Source organism: Toxorhynchites rutilus, chromosome 3 (assembly GCF_029784135.1).
Source record: "Toxorhynchites rutilus septentrionalis strain SRP chromosome 3, ASM2978413v1, whole genome shotgun sequence".
Taxonomy (NCBI): Eukaryota; Metazoa; Arthropoda; class Insecta; order Diptera; family Culicidae; genus Toxorhynchites; species Toxorhynchites rutilus.
This window is the reverse complement of record NC_073746.1, coordinates 253,415,411-253,435,445: the sequence shown is the minus strand read 5'-3', so window position 1 is coordinate 253,435,445 and position 20,035 is coordinate 253,415,411. Positions and strand designations below refer to the sequence as shown.

The following is a 20,035-nucleotide window of genomic DNA, read 5'->3' as shown; positions in this document are numbered from 1 at the left end:
AAAAATCACCGGAAATCGGGATTTTGGAAAAAAAATGCCTAAAAACGCATGACAATTCGACTTTTCAGACGGGAAAAGAACCGAGCGCCAAACAAATTGTTTCTATGACAGGATTTTTTTCGAGATAACAGTAAATCTCGACGTTTCGTGCAATCATGAGACATTTGGCAGTTTGTTTTTTTTTGAAAACCCCAATTTTCGGTAATTTTCGGTTTTCAAAAAACTCAAATTATATCGTCTACGACACTAACAAATGAAGTCCGAATGAGTTGATATTTTACATAGGGTATATTATCGTGCAAATCAACATTTCGCAGCATTTGCCGATAGAAAAATCCAGATAACTATTTCTACTTGCACCCAAAACAATTTTGCGTTATCTCGTGTTCCAAAAAAAAACGAAGTCCCAGTGAATTTGCCGCCGATCATAGTAATTTCGATTTGTAGTGAAGTAAGTGTCCCCTCTCTCATACTACCATCCCTGAAGACAGTTCAAATTTTGTTTTTCAATCTCAATGAAAATAATTGATTGCTGATTGCATGCAACTCTTACTCGTACTCGATCAGTATTCGAATTTCCTCAATATACTCACAAAAATCTATTTAGAATGATATAAAACCATTAACAGAATAAAACTTTTCATAAGGATTTTTTTTCAATTAGCAATAATCGCAACTCGGTATAACCTTATTGGTTACAATATCGACACTGCGCAAAGCTTATTCTAAACGAAAAATTTAATATTCGTTCAAAATTTTTATTTCAAAATGTGTTTATTTCTTTCTTCCATTTAACACTTTATTTGCACCATGTCACATGCCTTTTCTCTCAATTTTGTATTTGCCAAATCCAACCGCCGGATATCCAGCCAAATCACTATCCATTTCATCACTAATCTCGACGTTTCATGTATTTTTAAGATATTTGGCATCAAAATTTTTTTTCGAAAACTTGCTGAGTGAACGACAAACGGAGGATCTACTCCAATAATTTGGTGGTCAAACAGAAAAACAGCCAAGGCCTCGAAAGATCTAAAGAACATATGGACATTTATCTTTTCATCGGTCATGGCTAATGATCCGGTCAGCTACCGTAAGACTGTCCGGCAGGGCATCGAATTTTTTTTTTCAGAAGGCTTAAAACATGTAGCATTCAAGAAAAATTGGGTCCATTGAATTATCTCTTGTAGTTTTTTTTTCATCGCCATCCGGAATTAGTCCATTTTTTTAAATGCATACAATGCAACAATAACGGCTGACAAAAATAAATTAAAAATAAAACGATTGGAAACGGCAGCGAAAAACAACCGGAAAGTTCAAAGTATAACAATAATAACCCGATGAATGAAGTTGAAACGACTGATTGGAATGAAGTTGTCATAATTTCAGATTATTCCGTAAGTATGATTCATAATCGTTAAATTAGCTCGAGAAGTAATATTTTTTTTTATATTCTCGCACTTTGTCTCAATTTGTCGATCCATATTGATGAAACGAAGCGTAACCGAACCATTTAATCCTTCGGGGATTTCACCGTAACAAATGCAATTAATCAAATGCCCGAAATCCCTGGAACCTAATTAGTCCACAACTTATTTGACAGCGCTCTGTTGCTTTCTCACAGATTCTCCCGAAGCGGGCAGGAATGTTTTTTTGTTTTCTGCCTCCAACATCAGGATAACATCACGCACTATTGGAACGGTTCATGTTTCATCCTCACTGAATATGTGTTGTTTATGGCCCTGCAAGCATACCAAACAGACGGAAAAAGATTACATGGATTTATCTCAACTGTACTGCAACCACAAAAAACGAATGAACCGATGAAATTCAGCGCGTAACAAGTGTTTTCGATGTACACCATCCTCTCATGTTTTTGAGCAAACTGAAAAGATTTATGGACACGCAACAGATTCCACAATTTTCTGGTTGAATTACACGGCGCTCTCTCGGTCTCTAACGTTATGTAAATTTCCTTCGCACTGGACTCCGCAAACACACGTTCCATGGTGAATTATGCGCCTTTGGTTGCCTTCAATGGATCTTCGAGTAAAGCAAACCGCTTACAAACCGTCGTTAAAATGCACATTACAGATGGTCATTATTAGATGTAAATGGGTGGCTTCATTGTCGCTTTAAAAGCAATAAAACCAGATTGCATGGTTATTATCACCTACGTGGTGTGTATGTGTGCTTCACGAAAACGATAGCATTTCTAAGTGTCACATGCGAACTGATATGAGTATCGTTTTCTTTAATTTATGAGCTGAGATCGCGGAGGACGAGATACCGTTCTTTACGGATTTTACGGAGCTTGGAGGACTCAGTGAAAGTTTTCAACGGCGATATAGCAGTGCCAAGTGTCATAATATTTTTTCCGTCCCTTTCTCTAAGCAGTACACAACACCCGCAATAATAAAATGGAAAAAAGCAATGCTATCAAATAACAATACCCGTAAATCATTGCTGGCAGTAAAAAGTGTCACGATGGTCATACACGGAAACATCTTGAAAGAATACTGTTTTCCGACCAAGCAATCAAAAACTTATAATTTTTCCAGTTGAATTTTATATGACGCTGTTGCACGCATTTTTCACCGTTTGCAGGTAGAACCTTACCCGTGCGACCATATGTGTCCTGAGATCGGACAAACAACAATAAACCCTCAGCAAACAGAACATTAGTTGACCCTGTAAATATTTGCCTCTAAAGGATACATCAAATTTGCTTGTGGTATATTAATTGCAGACTGTTTTCGATGCAATAAATCATCTTGCTCCGTTCATCATCATCGCTGAAAACAACTAACAGAAATACATTTCAATATTTGCGGTTTAGGAAATGGTCACATATTTCACATAATTGAAATACTTTTGCTCCATGCTGCTTCCGGTCAGCACCCACAAGAAGTGAAACAAAACGCACTTAAACTGGAACCGGGCGAAAATAGGCAAAAAAAACCTGGAAGAAAAAAATAACGGAGACGAAGAGCAAACATCATGGAGTTGTGAAAGACACGCGTCCAGAAAGCTTGAAAAAACATAAGTGAAGGCAACAACAAGCAAAAGCGATTGGAATAATATTTTGACACTGCTTGTATCTATTTCTGCAGAGAAAGACGAACCGGCCACTTAGAAGACAAGAAATAAATACTTGAGCTTGGACCTTGTTGTGTTGAACTTCAGCGCACTTTGTCGGTGAATCTGAGTTGTTTTGTGATGCATATTTGAATCATTTGATGATCATTTTCGAAGACAAACGGTTTGGCCGCTTCTACAACTGTAAACAAAGCTGGTATGTGAGGCATGCGACGAAAGCATCCTCGACAATGAGTGGACTTCCTTCGGGATCAGTAACAGCAATCAAATGCATTTATAGAACAAACAATGCTGGTTCCAAATCTACGAATGTTATGCGTTGCACAATCTATATTTTTGTGTGTTCGATTTTTTTAAATTTTATTAATTTTCGTTTCGAGACTTCGTCCTAAACTTGGACAGTTTGGCCACCGTCTCTGACTATGTGTCTCCGCCATCGGAACTGAATTTCAGGTCGTGCGATTTTGACTCACTGAACGACGTACTGTCAGCTTCAAACTGGCTTCAACTTCTGAACGGAGGCTCGATTTATGCAATAGCTGATCGTTTCCACGACAAATTGTAGGGATTTTGACTAAAACTAGAGTTGTAGTGATTCACATAAAACTAGAGTTTTGCATTTCAAATATGCTAATTCCTACTTGACGGCTTCAAACCACTCATCAGTATATTCTTTTAATTTAAACTCGTAATAACAGTCCCACGTTTCAAAGTTCGACGCGACAATCTTGTTTATCTTTTCCAAACTTTTTTTTCCGAAGACTTGTACGACCAAGGTTTAATGCATCCACCTATCTTTCTACTTTTCTATTTTCAGGTGGAGAGCCCTCACATACCGACAATCGTTCATGATGTTTTTTTGTGCTACACTTCTCAAAAATAAGAATTTTATCACCCTATTTTTTTCATCTAGAAAAAAATGCTATGGCACGTTAGCTTCGAACATCTAGTTCAGTGGTTTTCAACCCTTTTTGCTCCATTCCTCCCTTTACGAAAATCAATCCCAGTTCTTCCCCCTATCAGTGTTTTGTAAGAAAATATGTAACATATCAGTAAAATAATGAAAAATACAAACGACAAGTTATGTTCGCAAAAAAAATTATTTTATACATACTTGTATCTGATGTAAAGGTGTATAAAGTCTGTCAAGTCAGTATGGCACCTGTGCCTGAACGACTTCGGTCAAAATGGTAACGGGTGTTAAATAAAAAATGAGAATTTTTTCAATACCTTTCAGTAACTCAAATAAAGAGCGTAAAATTTTCTTTCTCCAAGAAAATTGCTCTTTGGGCTCAACAGAAACAGTAGGCGTGTTTGGTTTTGCTAGTTTGAATTTAGTCAAAGCAAAGATGGCGTCGAAACAGCACGTGCTCCGCGAACGCATTGTACGGTTCTACGAAACGCATTTCCAGCAAGGAAAAAAGTTCACGGTGGCACATTTTAAGGAAGAAAATGTACTTGTCAGTACGGTATATCGTATCCTGGGTTCCCTGGACGTAGAGCGGAAGGTCGGAAGTGGTCGTCCGGTGACGATAGTGACGAAGCAGAGGAAGACATCGTTAAAGAAGCTGTTTGACAACAAGGACGCAACCAGCCTGCGTGACGCCGGTCGGAAATATGGCTGCTCCCAAGCATTGATCCATCTGACCCTCAAGATGGAAGGAATCGTCTGCAGGAAGAAGACGAGGTCGTCGGAGTACACGGAGGAGCAGATTGAGACGGTTAAATCACAGTGTCGGTTGATGACCAAAAAATAACGCGGGACGTCTTTCGTTCTGGACGACAAAAGCTATTTTCGCTGTCCAAAACGCATATTCCAGGAAATGATAATTATTACTCCAGCGACAAGTCATCCACACCGCCTGAAGTGAAATACATGTTCAAGCACAAGTTTGAAAAAAAGGTTATGTTGTACATCGCCATTTCCGACCGGGGCATTTCAAAGCCTTGGTTTAAGCCGAGCGGTCTGGCAATCAACCAACAAATCTATCGAGAAAAGTGCCTCGATTAAATCCTGCTGCCGTTCCTGAACGAGCATCACGCGGATGGGAAGTACGTCTTCTGGCCGGACAAGGCGTCTTCCCATTACGCCAAGAAGACGCTGGCGTATCTTGAGGAGAAAAAGATACCGTTCGTGCCGAAAGATTGGGTTGGGTTACGACCCAACAAACTTGCCCCAGTGTTTGGAAAAATGGAAATGGAAAAATGGACGTAAGTGCCGTACAACGTTCTTGTGAGAGCATCGCGACAAAGTTGGGTCGAACAGCAGACCACGGCCCTTACTCAAACATTCACTGACATTTTTTTGAAGAAAATACATTATGTTATTGATAAAAAATACTGAAATCGATCAAAAAAAATATATTTTTTTTATATGTGATTGGAAAAATTCTCATTTTTTATTTAACACCCGTTAATTATTGAGAACGATGTCGAAAAGCCCATCTCATTTCATCTTCGATATCCATTCTGCTACGACGTTTTGTTTCCATCAGCAGCATTGTAGGTAATCCAAATTCACATGAATACTACGCAAAAGACAACAATACTCGTAAAGCTTATTCCTTCACTTTTTTGTCTGCATTCACTGACGAAAAGCTCTCAACCATTGTGAAGTTGTTCAATTGAACATTACATTTCAGATTTGGAAATGTTCGTCGAGGATTGCAAATTCTAGAGTATCCAAAAAAGTTTTTGTGGCAATTTTTGCTAATAATTTTAGTAATTAAAGCGAAGTAAATGTGCAATATTCCCTTGTCCATTTCCCCCCTTTTAATGACCGAATTCCCCACCGGTTGAAAATTACTGATCTAGTTATATACGAATGAGTTTGTCGTATACGCAGATTTCTTTCTGATTTTTCAGAATTTCCCAGACCTTTTGGCATGATAACCTGCCAGACACTCAATTTTGCCTGATTTTTCTGAAAAGATCCTGATTTCTTCTGATTGTTGTACTTGTCATAAAAGCATACATAAAAAAATCCTTTTTATGGATATTTTTATAATATTTACTCTTTTTTCGTTTATTATCTATCTATTACGAAGCGATGCGCGTCATCGAAGGCACAGTGTTGACACTTATTAAAGCTCGAAGTTGGCGTGAAAGAAAGATACTCTCGAAAAACAAGATACAGAAGACAGGGGGTTCCAAAAAATCATTCCCATATGTTCGTTGTTAGTCCAAATGGATGTCGCGTTTGCGGAACTAAGCTTCGTGTTCCGTTGGTGCGAAGCGAAATGGGCAATGCATTCTCTGATGAAATAATGCGCTTTGAAAATAAAATAAAATGAAATGAAAATTTACTTTTTCTGTATCAAACATCGATTCAATGTAACTGGGAAACATGTTATTTGCAAGTGAATCAAGAATCTTTAGCGAAAATTGTGGCTTATAATAAATTAATTTTATAATGACGAGTTTTGTAGAAGTACAGTGGAGCCCCGATTATCTGCGAGCGGATGATCCGCGGTGTGGGTTATCCGCGAAAGCGAGTTTCATAGTAATTCTATAGAGCGTTCCAAAATTTGTCAGTAAGAGGTAGGCACTTGCTCTTTTATTTTGATCATGGCTTTCACATTATCTGATCACTGGTGCACATGAGCAGATGGATAGTTTAATTTTTTTTATCCAAAATATATATTTTATTAAGGCTCATATGGCGTCAGCCTAACGGGGCCGGGAGTTCAATATTTTGACAATGTTTGCTTAGACTATGTTAGTAATATGTAACCGATTACTCGCGGTTGACTCGAGGTTAGTATTACAAGTGTTCTCATAATTGGTATGTCGCAGTCTTCGATGCTCTGTACGTGTGCCCGACACGGGATACTTCCTATTGGGATGCAGCTGACCATTAATCAGCAACGCCCCCCTAGTCTGTACCCTATATCTAGCGTGGTGCGTCTTTCTCGACTCGAGGAATCCAGGATAGAATGGTCACTAGCCGGCGCAATCATCAGCTCGTGTAGAGTTGTCATGAGCGGTACAACCTTTGGCTCTTGTTGAATAATCAGTGGACTGCACAACCTTCGGCCCGTGCATCTGTAAAGAGTGTGTGTATGTATTGCCGCAACTAAGTAAAAGTTTATCGATCGGATAGGAAGGATATGAAACGGGGGGATAGTTTAATGATTTCTGTATTGATAAAACATAATTTCCATGCTGAAATATTTTATCGTTTATCGTGTTATCCGCGATTTTCGTTATTCGCGGTGACCTAACCAGACTATTTCATGGATAATAGGGGTTCTACTGTACTAGGAAATTTATAGCAAAAGGATATTATAAATTGCCAATTAGAAGGTCAATCAATGGAGAGTGCTGCGATTAAATCCACGAACGTTCACTTAGTAAGAAAACGTGAATGTTCGAAAGAATTCATATCATGAAAACAATTTTTGACGGGACAAAGTTAACCGGGTCAGCTAGTAATTATATAAAATCATTGTAATATACAGTTTTTGTTTAATACTTTTCACAATTTGCGAAAAACGTGTTCCTCCACTACGTAAAATTTAAATTCGATAAAAAAAATTTAATCGCAGACGTTTGAAACACCGCCAACCTCTCTGCATAATCTTTCGGAATTTAGCTCACAGTTGAACCCATTCCAATTGAGTGTGATGAGTGTGATTGAGAGTGTGAGTGTGATCATTGTCAACATATCCTCATATCCCCTCCTTTTCCTGAAGAAAATATGTCACCCTTCTAAACTCGAGTCGACCGCGAGTAATCGGTTTCCTATATTATTAACATTAGAAAGATGTATATATACTAGTAACAATACAGTAAGGAGTTCGGCTCCTTTAAACTTATGTAACTGAGCCTGTAAAAATAAACGATTTAAATAAAAAAATAATAACCCATTCCATTCCATTAAGTAGAGTCACTGCGTTAGAAATTGCAATAATTGCGATACAGCTTCTCGGAGAGATATTTATTGCTGCTTTAATTCTATTGTCGTAGCTGCCACAGTATTCACAATATTAATAACCTAGTCTGCCCATGTTTGCATAGGTGACGTAACCACCAACACCACTCAGTGATGTAACAGGCTTTTTCCTTGTTTTTAACTGAATAATCATGAGTAGAAACAATCTATATTGATTAATCTACCTCTATTCAATAAATATTAACAGTCAAAAGTGACCCAGAGGGGTTATATGATTTTTGTTATTTTAATTCAATAGGAAAACACAGTTGGCGTTTACGTCAACCATCCATATTTGGGCAATAGTGCAATGTAATAGTTGTGGAAATGCCTAAAAAAGGACAAGCATCAGCTGCAGGTTCGAGTATAAAACAAAGATATGAAAGTAAGATTGGAAATAGACTGGAAATGGGGAAAAATGAAAGGAACTTTCGAAATTTGAATATTCAAAATAACATTGAAATACATATATATTATATGACTTTAATGAATAAACATGTTAGCATAATAATAAATTTGCCATCAAAAAGTGTTTTATTTAATGAAAAAAAACAACCAACCGAGTTTTTGAAAAAGCTGGAAATTTTTTTTAAAAAATTGGAAAAAGCTGGAAACAATTTGAAAAAACTGGAAAATAGCTGGAAGTATTTATTTTCCTAATTTTTTCTCAATTTTTTTTTATATCTTTATATATAAAAATGGATTTCTGTCTGTCTGTCTGTCTGTCTGTCTGTCTGATTCTTATGGACTCGGAAACTACTGAACCGATCGACGTAAAAATTTGTGTGTAGGGATTTTTGGGGCCGGGGAAGGTTTGTACGATAGTTCGAGACTCCTCCCCCACAAATGAAACACAAATTCCTACATAACTCGAGAATTAATGAAGCAAACGAACTCAAGTTTGGCACGTGGAGGTTTTAGGATGCAATAAATGTTTCTACGTTGGATAGACACTCCTCATCCCTCAGGGGGATGCTGCAGAACTCTAATCAACAAATGGAGCCAAATTTGGAATGTGGGGGTTTTAGGGCACGAGAAATGTTTCTATGATGGTATGACACCCCTCCCTCCGCTGGAAAGGAGAGGGGGTCCCATAAAAACTCTGAAGGGAAATAGGAAAATTCTAAAAATTCAATTCCCATATGTTCTATATTCACATAGTGACAAGCGTCTTGCATATTCAAGCGTTCGTTCTAGAAAAAAAGCCACCATTTGGAAAACAGCTTTAATGGTCCTAATTCACAAAGCAATTACAATGTGGTACATCCTCTTATATTTGGAGTTTCAGCATGGACTTATCCAGTGGTGGATTGATCACAGCGAGTCTGCAGTAGGATTGGGCGGTCTTGGATCGATATTTAGAAGATTGATTTTTTCCATTCCGGTTTTCGATTTCTTAGATTAATTATTTTTACTCGAAAAAGTCACGAATTTTTATTACATCATTTAATTCATCATATTTTTATTTCATAATGTACATCCCATCTTAATTGGCATATATGATTTATTTGGAAAAAAAATCATTTATGAATTATTATAAATTCACCGTAAACTGGTTATTTTTTGGCAACACAATGGAGTATAAATCGTGTTTTTGAAGATTCTAGTTGCAGTATCATCAGGATGAAGATATGAGTTAGATGTCAAAGAACGGATTGTAGAGCGTTCTCTACTTTGATTGTATGTTATGTACTATCTTTTAGAGTTCCGTTTATTCGTTTATGAAAGCAGATGTGCTTGACAATTGAATAATTACACGATTGTATGGGTGAAATCTTGTGATGAAATTGATTACACATTAACCCTTAGAGTACGGAGTAGAGGACTTTAGGTGCCCCAAGATTCGTTTCAGGGGTTCGGTTCTTACGACTTGCACTGTAGTCACGTGTATTCTAGAGCATGCCACTCCAGAATACATCCAAGGCGTTTTATCCGGATTAGAAATCTCAACTATGTATGTACTACTAATCTTGGAACTAATCTTGGAGGACCTAAAGTCCTCCACTCCGTACTCTAAGGGTTAATACAACTAACGCTGTCTTTCACTACACTCTAAACATCATCTTTTGGAAAAGTGAGAACTACCGAATAAAATATATCAAAACAAAAATGTAGAACTTTCTATTGATAGATTCCAAAGTTGTTTTTCATCAATTTTCCAACAGTCTATGATGCTGGAACACTATGTGGTCTCTGCCGTCGGCCATGCTTCCCTGATAATTCAGTCCAATTTTAGATTAAGTTTCGGGAACTGATGTGCCAAATTAAGCCAGATTAAGTTTTGGGAACTGGGGTGCCAAAGATATAATTGAAGTTCTTTTTAACGTGTCTGTATTCGCCCCATCTTTTCTACATGATTTTTTTCCAAATTAGGAATTTTCAAAAATCGTTGTCATGAGACTTCCGGGATATGTGCCGGAGAAATTCTCTAGGTCCCTTTTCTTAGGTTACCAAGGGATGAACTTCGACACCGCGCGTTGGACTATGTCAAACAGACTTACCATACGCGAGAGCCATGGGTTTGATCTGCGGTTAGCCAAGGATAATCGCCTTTGAATAAACTAAAGGATGAATAAATTAATTGAAGTGAAATGTTGAGGGGATACATTCCACTATGTGTTCTTCATAACTGTCAAATAAACCTATGGAATATTATTACGAGAATTTTTCGAAAAAAGTACGGTTTTGATATAAATCGTCCATTGGTGATGACCTCATCTTGTTGTTCTGTTTGTTTGTTTCACACACATAATATCCTAGGAAGCTGTGAAGAATGATAGAATCCATAACTTTTATGACTTTGTTTTTCAGTTGATATATATTATGTACCATTGTTTGGGTACCCAAAATTCAATGCCGAATGCGAGTGTTTATTTATGCATCGCTACATGTACTGACATGCGAATTTTGTCTACCTGCTATGAGTCATCCGCAGCTTATCATTCTCTGTGGGAGCAAAACGGGAAGCTTTTGTTGCACACATTTTCTAGACACACAAGACAAGAAGAAGTGGTTAGTCATGATAGCTCAATCATACAAAAACAACTCCTTCTTTTGTCTGATAAAAGCCACCCTCGGAGAAATCATTTTGTGCGATAAAATCTCACTCATCAAAACATGCAGAAGCAAATTAAAGGGGCGTACATATTTGTGACGCCAGAAGCACACATGCGCCAACCGAGACGCCAAAGTTAAAAATATCACGCTGATATCGCTACACAACAAAATAAACCTCTATAAAGGAGGCCGTCCTTTCCGAGGCAGGATTTGGAATGGACTAAAGAAAGGAGAAATTTATGGCATCCTCCAGCCGCACATATGGTTTCTGTGCTGCATTGCTAGAAGTTTGTTCTCCAAACGTCGATTGAACGGAACGGAACTCGACTGCCGGAAGGAATCTGACACATGCGCCACCGGACGCGTCATGCAGAGTCGCTCGACTGGTCAGTACGAACGGGTTTGGCTAGAGTTTACACAGATAGATAACAAGCGTAAGCTCGTTTTCCAAAACATATTTAAGGGGGCGTAGAGCTGGCGATTATACGCCTTTCGCTCAGTGTCACAATAATAAATTATGCATGCTGCCGCTTGATTCCAGAATATGGTAGTTTGCAGCCCTCGTATGCCTCCACAGTTGTCCATGGCAAGCGCAAGCTTTTATTGCGAGTGCATATGAGTTTCATCGGAGAAATTTAATGAATGGCTTCAAACAATTTCAAGTTGCGCCATTGTAATGGGCGACAACTTTGTTATATCACACCAACAACATTATTTGTCACTTAAATTTATCAGGTACGTTTTACCTGAGAAATCACTCGAAAACAGGACATAAATAATCCACAAGGTGCGAGTAAGTCATACGTCGAGTAACGGTACACTCGCATTGAGACCTACGCCGTCAATATCCCCAGAACAGAAATTGACTCTGATTAAAATTTGGGTTTGGAATAAAGAAAGATGTAAACCGGACAACAGCCTTGAAGCATCCATGAACAAAGAAGCAACAATGATTTCTATAGGCAACGAACCTTCATTTATCGCAGAAAAAAAATGTATTAACAATAAAGCTTTACTGCGTTTAAAAAAGATTAGTGGTACAAACATTTCAAAATAATAGTTCCTAGCACAATTTGTATAACAAACCGATTGTAACAGTTGATCTGAGATCACGGAGTCCTAGCTATGGATGGTTTCTCAGGTTTTCACGCTGGGAATAAAAACAAGTAAACTCAACATTATCGTAAATGTAACGGTGAACAAAAAAAAATCTAGAACACAGTTTGCTGACCTACCACGATGGTTTTGTTATTGTTCATACGCATGGTGATCAAGTACCGTAATGCATCGAAATCCGGACACTTATGCGCTGACGATGATAAATTCAAAAACTAAAAAATATTGACACATCACAGCATGAAAAATTATCGTTTCTACACAATCAGTTATGAATAACATAATTCTACAAAATCATGTTAAATTCGTTCAAAATTTGTAAATTTATTCATTTTGCGTGATTTGAAATCCGGACTCTGGAGTGGGAAGCTCTAGGATACGCGTGACCACAGTGCAAGCCGGAAGAATTTTCTTTGACGAAAAATTCCCCGGCCAGAACGGGAATCGAACCCGAACCCCCGACATGACAGTGTGGGACGCCAACCATTGTTTGGGAGGCCACGGGAGCACATCTTCAGCACGGAGACGAATGAATCGAATATTTACAGATCCGTTATCAAAGAAAACAAAAAACAAAAACAGATATGCATAGATCATTCAGCGAATTGCTCCGTCTATATCAGTGAAAAAGGTTGTCATGAACTGAACATGCAACGCGACGCGGGAAGGCTGCTAACAGCCGTTTGAGACTGACACAATCGAATTGAACTATTTCTTCAATGAGCACCCGAACGTTCCGGAAATCGTAGTGAAGAATATGAAGCTGGAAACAATTAAAAACGCTGCCATTAAGTCATTTTTTGAGTTCTAGAGTGTATCACTCGATATAAAAATCCTGGTCTACCCGATCAAAAGTTAGCAAATCTTTTGAAATTTCCGAAATCCACGGTTTGTGACAATGTGATGAAGGTTCGGGAAAAGACTCGCCCGAAAACTCGTAAGTGCAGACCGGAAACGGAACCTAAAATACATGCAAAAGGAGTGGATTTCGCAACCCTACGTCCATGAAATGGGAAGGAAGACTGGATTAAGAAGTTTCAAGGCCTATATTGTGCAGAACCGGAATACGAAGCAGAATTTGGAGACAAAAAAGCACTCGAAAAAACTGGACGAAAATTTATGAACAAAATATGATTGCGTGGCTACGGATGACAACCAAGCTTCAGTTTTTACGTATTTGCTGGAAGCTCTCGTTTCAATATGTCCAAATAAACCTCCTTTACCATTATCCCGCCAATGAATCTGAGTTCTCCGACACCACACGATATTATCGAGTCTTAAACCATGACCTTCTCTGTAGAAAAATGGTAAAAAATAGTTGAGTTGAAAAAAAATAGGCTGTTCGTCCGACCCAAATAACATTATTTCAATCTCATAGGACCAAATCACTCTCTTCCAGTCATCGAATATCTAATAATCCTGATCCTGGGTCTACCTTCAGCCATTTTTTAATGTTTTTCTCTGATATCCACGATTTTTTAAGTGCCACTCGACCCATAAAACCTTCTTTTATAAAATCGATTCCACTCTGTTTAAGGCGTCATATGAATGAAAAACTCACTTTCTATTTATTTCGAAATTTCAGACAGAAGCTGTCAATTCGAGAAGTTCTGTTTGAAGAGCAGAAGTGACTAAACTTTAGTTCAACAAAAAAAACTGATTTTATTTTCCGATATAAGTTAAAAAAAAGGCAATATCAAAAAACAAACCAATACTCGGTCTTGTTCGCCACAGAACCGATACGAGTCAACAAGACCCTTGTGGTCCACCAAATCACAATTCCAACCACCAGCCTTGTTTCGGATCGACAATGAATATCCCCAATCAACTAAATCGTGAGATTTTCCATTAACAAAATTCTAGACCGACCCTTAGAAAACTTCAAGTATATATTCTTTATATCTGTTTCACACACGTTGCTCAAACTTCGCAGACCACTGTTTTGTAATTTTCAATAATACAAAATGAAAACAACAAAATTAAATTAAAAATCTATCAAAATAACAAACATGGCATTACATATCCATCATTATTTTTAAACATAACGTAATCAAAGAAAATTAAATTGTCTACACCATAATCCATTCAAAAAACTTCGTTGGATTATCCGTTCCTATAAAACTTCGTCAATTTTTTTCGGCTTTCCCATGTGTTGTGTGTTGTTGCACGTTGCATAGTTCATATATCTTGGCAGCGAGTGGAAAACTTTTATTTATTTGAAACACAATTCGAAATATAATCAGGGAAGAAATACATATCGAAGACTATTTCAAAGAACCCTAAATAATGCATACAAACAGTTATTAAATAGGTTTCAAGAAATCATCAATGTATGCATAAATAAGAAACAATAAGTTTGAAATACAGTAGCAAATAAAGAATTCCAATCCATTCTGAAATTTAACAAAAATAAAAAATACAGATAATTTTACATTAGCCCTCCGAAAACGCCAGTGCAATAGCAATAGTTGACAAATGTGTAATTCTCAAAAGTTGCCGATAGTTTTGTCAGCTCTTATGAGAAGTTAGTAACAGAAACAATCAACAACTCAAAACTAATAAACAGTAATGGTGCCACTGGTTGGATTTTTGTTGTTTGTAGAGGATTCTCTCTAGTCGGAGTATTTATTTAAGTAATTGTTTTGAAAAAGAGGAAACCACACATCTATAGGAGAATTTAAAAATATTCTAGAAAAAAATAAAAATAGAATTACAGACTTTAAAAAATAGATATTTAGGGTTAAAAAGACCGCACATAGTCATACACCCAAACTAGCGTTGCTAGAAAGCATCTCATTTTCGGCAGAAACCATGTCTTTTCATGCCTTGTAGCGTCAAATGAGCAAATAATGTCATCTGTCCCTCAACGCTTTAAAATGTTTGAATGTATGGAAGCAGACATCTCTTTCTTTTTTCTTTTTTCATCTTTTTTGGGATTGCATCAAAAAAAAAAGTTCAAACAACGTCAACGGGGATCGAGAACCAAGGCCGGCTGGAGTGCAAGACTGTTTTACACGACCACGCTACACTCAAAATAAATAATTAGCACAATTTTAGGCATCCCAAAAAGTGACATTAAATGAGCTTAAACATGTCATTAGAAGAGCTATCCGGGGAAGACGTTTAAGGTGAAGGTGGAAGCTAGCCACAAATGGCTGCCACAATGGCGCTCATTTCTTTCATCTCCCTCCCTCACCCTTCGCCCGAAAATCAATAATTTTGCGAAACAGTGTGGAAAAAATGATCATTTTCGCACACTTCCCATGAAGTAATATCAGCCAAACTCTAATCGATTACTCATAAGATATTAAATTTTCATCTGCTGTCGCACGGTATAGTGAGCAACGTCGGAAAACTCGAGCAAGTGCTTTGAAAGTTAAATTTTCATTTTTCAATCTTCGACAATGGTTTTGTTTGTATTGGTGAAAGCATCGTTATTTTTTCGACACTGATGCCAGACAACATCATCGAAACATCTATCAAAACCACTCAATAAAATGTTATTCCTGAGTCATAGCGTTTCATATCATGAAAATCAATAGAATAAAATTGTGTTGATATCAATACAATCATTATTTTTACGTTTAATGGGTCTATAATGTAAGTTTTAGCAACTTCAACATTGGGTAAGAAAATTGTATTGCAGAGCTCGGAACACTGCCACGGCTGCCTATGCTTTCAAAAACAATAAACGGAAAAGTACTACATTCAATCAAAATGTCTCGGCCAACGAAGAGAATATGTGAAAACAATACGACCAACGAAGGAAAATATGAAGGAATTATCAGCATGCGGAAGAACTTGTTAATATCAAAAGAGGCCCAATTAGCATGTGTTATAAATTTGCTCATGTTACGCTCGCGTATAATCAGTATTGTCAGTGTCAATGAAGCGCCACACAGTCTGATAAGTGAATTGATCTATTTACATGTGCTTCGCTCTTCTCTCACAAACACTATTACCCCATTTTTACACGTGGGTTTACCTATACTACTACAATGGCTAGCTTCCACCTTCACCTTAAACACTAGTACAAAATTTCCCCAAGCGAGAGGCGAGTTTTTGTAACATATATGACAGAGCATCCAAAAATAGGGGAAACATTTTAATTTACGCATACATCAAAGACGTTAACGTTAATATACTGTTTTACGCTCTCCGTTTTGCTCTCAGCAAACACTATCCCTGTACATCTATAAGAATCGTTGCGTTTTATAATGTAGGGTAATATTCACGCGCATTGGTATGTGTGATCACGTAACATAGAGTGGAAATATCTATAGGACGACTTTAGATGGACAGTTTGATTTAATGGCTGATGTGTTTATATGAGGTGTAAAAACAAGAAAATTACAGCGCAAGAAACGATAAACAGTGGGTTTCATTTTTTTATACAACTATTTTCATGATTATATATTGAAAGAACTAAGATCGAGTCTCAAATGAGATGTGATTTTGAATGTGAATGCGTAACAGCCTTAACGGGACTGTAAATTTCAATTAATAGTTCCGTTATCACTTCTGCCGCATATTCAGCGCAGCATTACCAGAAACAACTGCTACACGTGCAGGTACCCATACATGTACAATCCCATGCTGACACTCACACAACTAAAATGAAAGTTTAACTAATACACATGAGAAGTTTGCTCCATACATACATGCATTTCACTCTCTCAAAAAGATCATATCTGGGATGCTTTTTTCTGCGCATTTGCCTCCTGAAGGCAGGAATAAGCATGGTTTGTACTAAGGATGGCTTTTTTTCTATCAATGCTACACCCAAAGTACATGTTCTGGCATCCCGATTTATTACATTAAATGAGCTGAAAGATAACATAAAATGTTCTACTCCCCAATACATGTATATCAATTGTATAATATTTATGCTAGAGCCAATATGAGGGAGCGAAACAGGAGACACATTTAAATGAAAGCATATGAAAGCTTTTCGTATAGTTTGCCAAATACACGGCCCACACAGAGAAAGATATATTCTCGTTCATGTTCTTCTTTATCGTCTTAGAAAATGCCTTCCAACTTCATTTTATGATGAGGTGTAATATTATCACGCTCTTTCAAAATAGCGCTGCCAGCTATATGGATAGCGTGGTCGTGTAAAATAACTTTGCATTCCAGCCGGCCTTGGTTCGATCTCCATTGACGTCGTATGGACTTTTTTTTTGCACAATTCCAAATGAAAAGAGAAAAGAATACAGAAAGAGATGTCTGCTCGCATACATACAAAACATTTTTATGCTTTTAAAATAGCTCATTATTTGCGCATTTGACTCTCATGCACAGGAAATGGCATCTTTTCTGCCAAAGATGACATGTTTTCTGCCAACGCTAGTTTGGGTGTAGTTTGGTTGCATCCACATAGCTAATGATGATGTTGCACAGAAGCGTGAGAATATTACATCTCATTACAAATTGAGCTTGAGCTTGAGCTTGAACTTGGGTAGACTGTACAATTCGTAGTTGCTCTCCGTCATTGACCTGAACCAACCAAATTGCACAAAGAACACACAGAATTACGCTTGGGACTAGCAAATCATTCTCGTTGTTCAATTTTCGGTGATTCGAGCTTTGAATGGACAATAACGACGCCGGTCACGTCCTTAAGTCACCAGGGGAAGGGAAGGAATGTTAGTATGATATTCGCCGCCCGAAGGCCAGAAGGGTCGCCTCTATAGCGTGGTTCCCTAGCGTTTATCATGGAAGGGATAGTTGTTAGTGGTATTACATCTCATTACAAATTGAAGTTGGAAAGTGTTTTCTAATTTTACTCTTAGGTAACACTTTCCAGCTTAAAAGAGATCTATATCCATCACGGCCTGGGCTGTGTACATATGTGACAAAGTAATGCGTGCTTATTTGAAACCGTATTAAAACCAAACGAGTTCTCGACGAATCGAAAAAAAAACACAAGCAATAAAATGGAATACAATTTCCTCACAATCAAGCCCCTTCCCAAATTGGGAATTGCACTCCGTCCAAGAAATTAACACCGATTTGTGTGGCATGTTTCGTGCTGTGATTGGTGAATTTTTCTAGAAACAGCAGCCGTTATTAATCGGCATCAACGCCGGGTGGTTGTGCCTTGTGTGTCGTGGTGGATCAACGATCAAGCCGAGAACCAGTGCTGAAATTCCAAGACGAAGAACCCTTGAAGACAACTCAGTGACGAACCGTCTTGTTAGGAAATCTAAGAACGTGGTGTTTTCATTTTCATAACCTGGCGAGGCCAAAGACGTCTCTGAAAGGTTAAAAAAGAGTACATGCGGCGTGATGGGACTAAACAGGTCTTACTTGCACAATCTGTCACTAAACCAAAAAGTCAGTGCAGACGTGGTACAGAAAATCAAATATACTAGAAATATGAAAGATCTAGATTTTGACGGATTCGTATTGAAGAAAAAACTGAAAATGGTACAAAATAATCGCAGCAATTACCAAATCTTGTCTTAACCTAGTAATGTTTTCCGGAGACTGGAAACAGGCTAAAGAAATTCCCATTATTAGCGCAGATAAAGATCCGAAACCTGAGAAAACGTACAAACCAATAACTAATCTTCTGTCTAACATCAACAAGATGACATGACAGATGACACACATCTTAAAGCGAATGATAGAAACCATCATCATGAAATGAATAACATCAAAACAGCGGAACAATTCGGTTTTTAAAGAGGGTACTCAACAGTTTTCCAACTGGTTAGAGTAACAAATATAATGAAAAAAAAACCAAATCACTATCAAAAATTACAGCAATGGTGATAATTGATGGAAATACCATCAATAATGTATAGCATAAAAAAGTAAAAATATAAAGTGATAGACATTCGTTTAGCCGCACTTGAAAAAAAAACTTGAAATACTTACAAAACAACTAGGAATATTCTTTTGAACGGGATACTTATTTGCTGTAGTGATAGTATATTTAAGTCACTTTTATTGAAAGGACGTGCGTTACAATCACACACATATAAGACGGCATCGGTGGATATAAACATTCAAACGTCGTTTTTTCCCGAGACATACGTTCAGCCGCAGGGCATAAAAATCGAGTTTTCGAATAATCACTAAGCCTTCATCTGTGTTTTTTGAAAAAATACTTGGGAATGTTCAATTTACAAGATAAATATTAGATGTGCAACGTAAGAAGTTGGTCAGATTAATGATTTACGTAGAATTTAAAGGAATGGCGAAAGGTATTCTATTGACGGAAGAGGGGCGGAAAATAATAAAGATATTCAGTGCACAAAAGTTTTCTAATCGCTCGGTCGTAACAAAAATTGGTCTGAAAAAGACTCTCTGAGAAAGTCTGAGAAAGTGGTACGGAATTTCTTTAAATATTGCCAGAAATATGGGATATAACGACCAACAAATGGGAACACCAAAGTTACTTTGCGTCTTAAAGGTCGAATAAGACACGAAGCAACCAGGAAACGATGTCCTGCTCACACATTAAGGCAGAATCGATTGTTCCAGTAACGAAGAGGCATATTGCGCGCATCTTGAATGAGTCACCAAACATCATGTGGAAGAAACCTCAAGGGAAGCCGAAACTGACCGCCACCCATAAGCAGAACCATCTCATTTTCGCCCGGCAATACATGGAATGGAAACTAGAATGGAGAAATGTTGTAAAGGGTGTGTCACATCAAATTGCATCACGGAAAAAACGCTGTAGAAATTTAATTTTTAGGAATTATCTTCAGCTTTCGCTTATAATCAGATAAGAGTGTATAGATCACGTTGGTCATGCTTCACTGTCAATTTTTCGTAAATTTGGAAAAATTTCGTCGAACGAAAAAGAGCGTCGTG

The 20,035-nt window shown here is 37.6% G+C and overlaps 1 protein-coding gene and 1 non-coding gene across 5 annotated transcripts in view; both read right to left on the bottom strand.

Moving 5' to 3' along the window:
- The window catches only part of LOC129775355 (box A-binding factor-like), a 76,715-nt gene that overhangs the window by 52,603 nt on the left and 4,077 nt on the right, over positions 1-20,035 (bottom strand). The window lies entirely within an intron of this gene.
- On the bottom strand, positions 588-721 carry LOC129780853 (U4 spliceosomal RNA). The gene has a single exon (XR_008744032.1). It is a non-coding gene; the product is annotated as a U4 spliceosomal RNA (small nuclear RNA).